Source organism: Desmodus rotundus, chromosome 4 (genome assembly GCF_022682495.2).
Source record: "Desmodus rotundus isolate HL8 chromosome 4, HLdesRot8A.1, whole genome shotgun sequence".
NCBI classification, from domain to species: domain Eukaryota; kingdom Metazoa; phylum Chordata; class Mammalia; order Chiroptera; family Phyllostomidae; genus Desmodus; species Desmodus rotundus.
The window spans coordinates 103943251-103953198 of NC_071390.1; positions in this window are offsets into that span (position 1 = coordinate 103943251).

Genomic DNA, 9948 nt, shown 5'->3' on the forward strand with positions numbered 1-9948 from the left:
TTATTTCACACTTTAGGCTATATTTGAATAATATTAATTTCATCATTTTGTTAATAACAGTGATAAATGTAGAGAGGTCTGTCCTTTTCTACAGGTTGCTTATATAATTTTTCGTATATTAAGCTAATTAGATAAAACATACCTTTGTCTATTCTTGCAAAATATTAACAAGCAATATTTCTTTGCACATTTGAATTGTAGCATTTTCCAAACAAAAACTGGAATACTATGGAAGGATTTCAGGAGAATAAAGAAAAAGAAAGGGCCTTTAGTGGTGTTTTAATGCTGAGGACAACATTCTGAAGGAACCTAAAGAATGAGTAGGCATTTTCAAAGTTTTCGGTAGTCAGAGATTTCTGACAGCCATCTAATTACCAGCCAATTATGACAACCACAATACCTTGCCTCTGTTGATTAAGTGGTACAACTGGACCTTGCCACTCCTGTGCCCTGTGATCCACGTTGAAATCAGGAAGCCCATCCAATAGCAGCCTCTCCCATCTTCAGTTATAATCTATAGAGAATAACTATTATACTTGAGGATGCTGCAATGACCTTTAACAATGATTTGTGTGTGTGCACATGTGCATATGTGCATGTGTATGTGTGTGTAATAAGGGGGTAACCTCTATACCTTCTTTGATCTTAGGACTGAAATAGATTAGCAACCCCAACATCTGTAGAATTGAAAAAAAATCTCCAAATCTGAGAAATGGAGACCTGACTTGCATGACCACACTGGAAAGTCTTGGCTCTTTATCCAATTGTCATCTCTAATTCAGTTTCCAAACCCAGGGCTTCTTGAATAAAAAGGATGCCTGTAACAGGCAGAAAAAAAGGAAGAACACTTTGATAGCATGACCTGTTAGTTCTATAAATTTCCTCTCCACCTTCCTCTAAGGAGAACTGCAGAATTTTACACATCTCCATCCATCCCAAGGTTTTACTGCCTTAGAGCGAGAATGAGACTGTCGAAGGCACAGCTGCACCCTTTGTTGTGGTGTGCATTCTGAACCAGCACCCAATATCTGACACTGCTTTTCACATAGAAATGATACGTGGGTTCAGGGATCAAAGGATAAAAACAGTAATAATGAGTTACTATCAAAATTTTTGCTCCTCAATACTAGAGGTCTCTGAGACATGTCCAGAGGGTAGACAAGGTCAGATAATACTTGACGTTTTTTCACTGTGTTGATATTTGCTCTGATGCTGGATAAACTACTGGATCCTTAGCATAAATCAGAGCAGTGGCATCCAATGGTACTAGTAGCCACTCACTGTGCTCTTCACCTCCTGGCACTCATGATAAGAAAAAATGCCAATTTTACTTAAGAATGTTCTTGATGAAGCCATAACAAATGTTAATATTATTAACGCTTGGCCTGTGAGCACATATCTGTTTAATATTCTATGTGATGAAATAGGGTGGATGCATAAAGCACTTTGGCTACACATCAAAGGACAATGACTTGAGGAAAAGCAGTTGTGTTGACTTGTGAGATGAACGCGCCATATTTTTCTTGGAACATTATAAAAATGTTCTATAAAAAAGTATTTTTATTTTTAGATGACAGAGACAAGCTATGGCTATTCAGATTGAGATTTGGAAAATGTTTTCTTGAAAATGAGTAAAGTAAGCTTGTCACTTCAAGAAAAGCAATGAACAGTATCAATGTGTGATCAATGATAATATTCCAGCGTTCAGGAGAAATTTGAGTTTTTAAGTCTTGGATCAACCACTGTGAGCTTGATTGGTTTCTAAAAATTAAAGACTTCCAGATAATATCAAACATAATATTAACAAATGTAACTTTTTGAATCATATAATAAAATAGGCCAATCTTTAGAAGATGAATAACTCAAAGAACAGATATTTTCCAAATTACTAATGCAAAATGTTACAAAATCATAAAAGATGTGTTAAAAATGTCTGATAAACCAATGGATTTCAGTGTGAAACAGTACTGAAAGTTCACTTGTATGGTATCAGATTCCACTTTGCAACTTACCTGCAAAATCTTACTTTTCAAGTTTTAGTGGGTATCAAAAAGGATATCCACAATTGTATGAAAAGACTATTAAAATACAATCTTTTCCCCGACTACATATTTCTGTGAGGCTGGACTTTCCACATACTACACCTAAAACAGCACATCACAATTGGGAACACAGAAATCCAGCTGCCTTTTATTAAGCCATACATTGAAGAGACTTGCAAAAATGAAAAAAATACCACTTTTCTCCTCTATAGTTTTTCATTAAAAATATGTTCCATATGTTACATGTAATGAACCCATAATCACTTTTAATGAAGTAACAAATAAGCATGTCAAAATTATCTTTATTTTAATTTCTAATGTGGTAAATACAATCTCTATACCACATGTGAAAAATACTCTTTTAGGAACCTCAATTCTTTTTAAAAATATAAAGAACGCTGAGACCAAAGTTTAATAACTACTATCTTAGAGACTCTCTCCCTCCTTCTCCTCCTCTTCCTTCTTCTTCACCATAATTAAATGATGTCTGATAATGTCTAATAGTCCATGTCTGACAAAAATAAGGACTTACAAGATAACTGTACATTCTCATACAAATCGAACTGTGACTTCAAGAAGCTAACAATCTCATTTATTGCATAAACTCATTTTTATGGTTACTGCTTCATCAAAACTAATATTTCCATTGAAAAAGTATTAAGAGGTATCTTCTAATTAGTTTCTTGGAATTTATTTCCTTAAAATCCATCTCTTTTTTAGCTATGGGCATATTATACTAAATCTGTCCTCTCTTCATTTAGGCTTCGCACATGCTTCTTAAGGGTTATCAGGGCCCACTTAAACTTCACTTAATGGAACACATTTAGCTGACTTAATCTCTCCTAACAAATCAATTCTCTAGTTATCCTTATTGTTATTATTTCTCATTTCTGGATCTCCTTCAATGTTGCTTTTCTGAAAGTTCACAAAACAGCAAACTGAATTCCAGGTATGATCTCTCCACCACCTCTGCGAGGGACTGATCTGTTTCCTGCTGTGTTCACGCAAAGCCCAAAATAGTTCTGGATTTCTCAGCCATCACTGCCAGACCTTATCTATTTTACCTTCGGCCACCCTGAGATTTCATTGGCTTCCAGATTGTCCTCTCCTACTGACTTTCTGAACTGCAGGTCAATTTCCTACATTTCAAATGCAGTACCTATAAAATGATCTTATTGACACCCTCAGTTCTGTAAGATTACAAGAAGGGCTGTGATAAAAAGAAAGTTTAGTATAAACAAGAATAGCACTTAACCACAAACAGGTATACCTAGTTTTACTGCACTTTACAAATGTTTCTTTTTTTTTATATATAAATTGAAGGCAAGACTCTCTACCAGCAAAAAGATTGCAACTTGCTTTATTGTGATACTAACTTTATTGTGGTACTAACTTTATTGTGGTGGTCTGGTACTGAACCCACAATATCTCTGAAATATGCCTGCAATTATATGTGTATGTCTGGACACAGACTTCAGAGTTGTGAAAGATAATTATTTTAGTCGCATAGAGTTAGCCATCAAAAAATAATATATATGAGAGGTGCAAATTAAAACCACAATGAGATACCACCTCACAGCAGTCAGAATGGCCATCATAACCAAAGCAACAAACAACAAGTGTTGGGGAGGTTGTGGAGAAAAGGGAACCTTAGTGCACTGTTGGTGGGATTGCAGACTGGTGCAACCACTATGGAAAACAGTATGGAATTTCCTCAGAAAACTAAAAATGGATCTGCCTTTTGACCCGGCAACTCCACTCTAGGATTATATCCTAAGAACCCTGAAACACCAATCCAAAAGGACCTATGCACCCCAATGTTCATTGCAGCACAATTTCCAATAGCCAAGTTCTGGGAGCAACCTAGGTTGACCATTGGTAAATGAATGGATCAAAAAACTATGGTACATTTACACAATGTAATTCTATGCAGCAGAAAGAAAGAAGCAGCTCCTACCCTTTGCAACAGCATGGATGGAACTGGAAAGCATTATGCTAAGTGAAATAAGCCAGGCAGTGAAAGACAAATACCATATGATCTCACCTTTAACAGGAACCTAATCAACAAAACAAAAAAACAAGCAAAATATAACCAAAGACACTGAAATTGAGAAAAGGCCAACAGTAACCAGATGGGGGAGTGGAGGGAATTTCAGGGGAAAAGGGTGAAAGGTTTGTAGGAACAGTTATAAAGGACACATAGACAATAATGCAGGGGGTGGAAACGGAATGGAGGTGGGGAGGGCTGGGGATTAGGCTGGGATGAGGGGAAAAGGCAGAGAACTGTACTTGGACAACAATAAAATTAGAGGGAAAAAATAATAATGACATATAATTTGGTTCAAACACCTGATCTTCCTTATATTTGGGGTGTATCAATCTTTCCAGCATTTCGGTATTTCCCTTTAATATTTATTGCTAGTGTGTTTATTTAGCAAACTAAGGGAAAAGCATACTTTAGAAATTATTCTTTTAAAGAAAAAATCACATTTTTTATGTGAATATTTTTTACAGAGTAGAGACTTAAAATGTACATTTATATAGCTAGACTTTTCCATCTGCTAGTCAGTGAGATTTTTAAATTCTCAGCCTCTTGGGAGAAGCAATAACTGTTAAGCAGAAATAAGTCAAACATCACCCAAATTCAAAAACTACTAGATAATTAATGGGATAGACTATGCATATATAGATCTTTTCTGAAGACACCATTAAAGAAAATAATACAGGAGAAAATTTACTTTAAGTGTAACCAGTTCCTCCAATTATTTTGAGAAGCATTTTTTAAATGCTTGTTTGAGAAGAAATAAACTGGGAATTAGAACGGAGAGATGACAAAGAAACATTATATTTGATGTTGATGTTCTCCTCAACAAAGAGAAATTACTCCAACTGTAATTGATATCTATTTTTGTTTTCCAACACCACTCAAATGCATTGGGCTCTCATTATGATCTGTGCACTGTTGCAAGCTCCGTTAAAATTAAAGTTATTTTCAAAAAGCTATAGTTTATATATTTACTTTGTAAAGTTAACATTGTTAAAATTAGAAGCTAAAGCAAATAGAATTTCTATGTATTCTAAATGCCTTTTAAGAGAACTAGGACACTTAAGATTCAAGAGATCCCTATTTTTAACATTCACTATTCACATTGAAAATTCCCAGAAATTATGCTTTTCTTTTTAAGTGACTACCTTTACAAAAAGTTGTAAAAATCCATTTCTTTAAAACAATTGATGCCTGTCTTTTAGGGAAGGTTATTGGTCTTTAATATTTCTGTTGATAGAAAAAAAATCTTTCTAACCTTCATTTTTGAGCCAAGTCTCAATGAGCATGGGGAAACTCCTCAAATAAGCATAATTCAGTTCCCCTTAACTTTTAAACTACAAATAATACTATACAACTTTGATATTTTGCTTAGCCAAACAAATCAAAGATTTTGTGGTTTATTGAAAAAATTCCATTTAGAAAAATCATAACGTAAAATAATTTGTTCCTTCACAAGGGTTGATGTTATAGTATCAAACTTCTAATGACATTTTCAACATAACAATCAAAAACAATCTCATCTTTACAAAGCATTTCCACCAACTATCCCTGCACTAAATAAGTATTTTTTATGTGGTTAATCCACAAAGTTTTCCTAGCAATTTTTTGTTTTGCCTGGATCTGAGTCCTATTGTCAAATCCCTACAATTCCACATATATTTAATGAGAGTTTTGAGTGTGCAAAGCTCTGGGTTTAGCTCTATTAAATCCCTGAGTCCTACTGTAAAATCCTGTTTTGCCTGCATCAGTGATTCCATTTGAGAGGGTAAATAACTACAATAACCTTCTAACTGGTCTCCATACTTCAATTTATCCCTCCTTTAATGCCACCTGAAAATTACAGCCAGATGAATTGTAAAAGAGAAATTTAATAACTCAGCTGGAAAAAGCACAAAATGCTCCATTTTTCTAAAGTAAGTTCACATGTTGTTTTTAGCTGTAAAACTCTCAGACAAAATATTTCCAAAAGCCCAATCAATACCCTAAAGAGATGAAGGCAGAGATCATGGGTTAAGGTAGGGAAGGGTGAGCAAAGACCACAGTTCAAAGGGTAGTGTTTAGACTTCTTGCCTTACCTTGAAGGTGTTCCACAAAATAACCTGTGTTCTTTAATCACTGTCTCACACTTGTCTCCACTCCTGAAACTTCTGGATCATGCAGACATTTTGATCATCTTCTCTCAAATACACTCTAAGCAATGCTACCACCTCTGTCACCTTTGTTCATGCTGTTTATCCTACCTGGGATACACCTTCCTCTCACCACTCAGACCATGTAAGCAGTTTCTAGCCATTGTTCAATGTTTAGTAGAAGTCTGCCTGCTTTCCCACCTCCCCTAATGTCATGAGTAGTGAAATTTTCCTCTTATGTTTATACATACACTGTCATTTAACATTGTGAGGTACTTATGTTAAGGTAGCTTTCATACCATTTAAGGTGTCTTTCCCAAGATTTCCTCATTGATTCATAAATATCCTCCCAGTTACATGACTTCTAGGCCAACTTCCTTACAATCCAGATTTCTTGTGTGTGAAGATTTGTCAACCATCACCAGTCCCGATGTTTTAGTCTCTTAGTCATCTACTGCTATGTAACAAGTCACCACAAACTGGGCAGCTTAAAACAACACACACTTATTAGTTCACAATTCTGTAGGTCAGCTTAGCTCAGTCCTCTACTTGAGTCTCACAAGGCTGCTATAAAGGCACTGGCCAGGGCTGTAGTCTCATCTGAAGCTTGCCTGGGGAAGAATCTGCTTCCAAGCTCACATGGCTATTTGCGGTTGTTGGCCAAGGGCCCTGTTTCCTGCTGGCTCTCAGTCAGGGACCACCCTACCTTCCTGCCGAATGACCTCTACTTAGACAGTTCACAGCATGGCAGCTTGCTTCATCAAAGCCACTAAGGGAGAGTCTCCTTGCTAGACAGGTGTTATAATCTCATGTAACATAATCACATACACATAATCGTGCACATCCTGTCACCTTTGGCATAGTCTTACGTGGCTAGAAGCAAGTCACAGGTACTGCCCACACTCGAGGGCAGGGGGTTACACAAAGCATCTATCCATACCAGGAAGCAGAGGCCATAAGAGGCACAAGTCTGCCTGACAGTCTGCTAAAATTATTGCATCCGTGAAAGGATTAGATGATATGAAGTCAGGAAGGCTTGCAGGTTGGTTTCAGACCCCTGAAGAGTGTGCACACTCATGAGTGAAAGGGGCACACATGCTGCAACACACTAAGTACTCTAACCACACAGTGTCAGGATGTGGAAAGGATTTTTCTGAGTATGTGTACCAAATACCTGGCCAAAATCAGAAGGGCTAATCTGACTTTGGTCTTTTCAAAAACATTTTCCAGCAGAGTCATTAAGGAAACAACCTAGAGCTCTGGAAATAGTGGAATTAAATGAACATTACTTACCAACACAGCTGGGTTCGGAAAAGCCTAAGGACACTTTGGAAAAGCTAGAGTACTGTGAGGTCAACAAACATACTCAGATACTTTTCTGAAACATGAATTCTAATGGCTTAGATTGTTTTTTGTACTTATTAAAATTTTGTGCTGTTTCTGTCCACAAAAAAAAAATATTTCTTTAGGTTTACATCAAAATTTTAGAACTCCATGAACATTTTCTAAGAATAAGTCTTTGCAAAGACTGTATTGAGAAACCTTATAGAAATGGACCTGTGGATGCTTTTCTTAACAGATGTATTTCAAATATCTAGAACAACATAAGTCATGGAAGATGCTCAATAAACATTAGCTGAATGAATGAATAAAAAATTAAAACTGGGAATGATATCAAAGGTCAGGTAGTCCAGTTCATGTTTCATTAAGTGTAACCCTCCCCCAGTTTCCTAATCTTGAATCATTTGTATTAGTAAAGCATCTTAGAGTTACCCGCATCTAGAGTTATTCATGTCCATTATTTTTTTCATCTCTGACAAAATGCTGTATGATCACTATTAGTAGTCTTCACTTAACAGATGGAAAAAACATTCCAAAAAGTAAAGTTACACGTCCAAGGTAATGCAAGCAGATGTGGAGTCACTAGTCAGTTTGTTCCATTCACTGCAGTTACTTGGCATCATTTTAGGTCCTCATATGATAGAGATCACCTATACCCATTTCATGAGAGCCTGAATCCTCTTCTCTTGAATTAGAAAATTATCCCTTCACAGGTAAAAGCAGGGTGAGCCCAGAAATCTTGAGCAACACCAAAGTCACCAGTTTTCTGGAAAGCCTGTCTGTGCACCCCAGCTGCTTTGTGTCAGCCCACTCCATACCAGCAAGAGTGCATGCCCTCTATTATTAAGATTCTGATAGAGATCTCACTATGGTAGTCTACACCATCCCAGCTTCTAATCAGCGTGTTGTCAACCTAAAGAGAGAGTATAGTTGTTTGTTAAGCACTGCGTATGCCAAGACCTTAAACCTAAGACAAGAATGAGGCAAGAGCTGAAGTGTTTTCACAGTTACAGCAAGATAGTAGACTCTTAATGTTATCTTAATTAATTAGTTAAATAATTGTCAACTGTGTCAAATATAGGTTTTCCAAAGGCTGCTTTTACTGATAGTATTCTTCTTCACCCTTATAAAAAATTTAGGTGAGCTTTTTAGTAACACAAATCAAAGGTAAAAGACCCCCCTCTTTTTTTTAACTGCAGCAATAGCAGGTAACTAAAAAGAACTAAAATTCATTCAAATGTAACCCCAGATGTTAGCTCACTAGATGTTCCCAAGTTCTCACAACTATTAGGTCAGTCTGATCTTTATTTAAATGTTTCTTCCACTTAGGATAGGAAATTCATAGTCCATTCTTCTATTTCAGGCTGAGGGGATAGATTGTGTTGATTCTAATCACCTCTGGTTCCAGTTACGGCTTTGCCATAATTCTCTAACTTTAATAGATGTAACTTTTCCCTATTTTGTTGACCTTTTGAGAAATACCCAGGTCCAAACCTTAGAGTACCAACAAAATTCAAACAAGTCTTTACTGACGGTTTGGGGCAAAAGAGCACAGCATAGCAACATTTAAAACTAAACATGTATCTTTAAATACTTTATTACTGGGGGTTTTGTTGAGATTTATAAAAATATTATTATTTAGTATGTAATCTTTGGAAGTTTGCTCTTCTTCAGGTTTCTAAAATGTACCCATACAATTTTGCAGTTTCAGCAACAGTGATGATGTTTTCTGGTTCTCTGGCTGGATGGTGAGCTTCCACGTGTTTGTTTCATTATTATGCTTCAAAATTAAAAGTCACTACACATTCTTTCCTATGTATCAAGTACTGCATTAAAAAAAAAACACTTTAACTAAATATTAGCCATCTCAGTTCTTAAAATTCTGACAGCTATTACCACCTCCAGGAACCTCTCCTGATCATTCGTTCTATGGAGCTTGTTTGAAGACCACGTGACTCCAACTCCTTCCTTTCTCCCTCCTCTCAATTGCTTTCTTCTAATTGCAGCTCTTAATCCTTAGATTCTTGTAGTGACTTTTCTAAATGTATTATTCAACACAAATTTGTAATCAACAACCCCACTCCCCAATATCACAGTGGCTTCATACAATGATACAATATTCTTGGTCACATAACCAGAGCTGAAGTTCCTGGCCCAGAGATCTCCTGGGAAGCTCCTCCAAGTTGTCACTCAGGATTCAGGCTCTTTCCATTGTGTGTTCCCTCATCTCAAACTCTTTCTCTTCCTGCTGCGTGGTTGTGGGAAAGAGCAGGAAAGATCACACAGGATATTTTTATGGTAAGGCCTGGAAGTGGCATGCATCATTTCTGCGTGCTTTCCATTTGAAGGGCTCAGTGACACAGTCAACCTAGACATGAAGGGCTGCGGG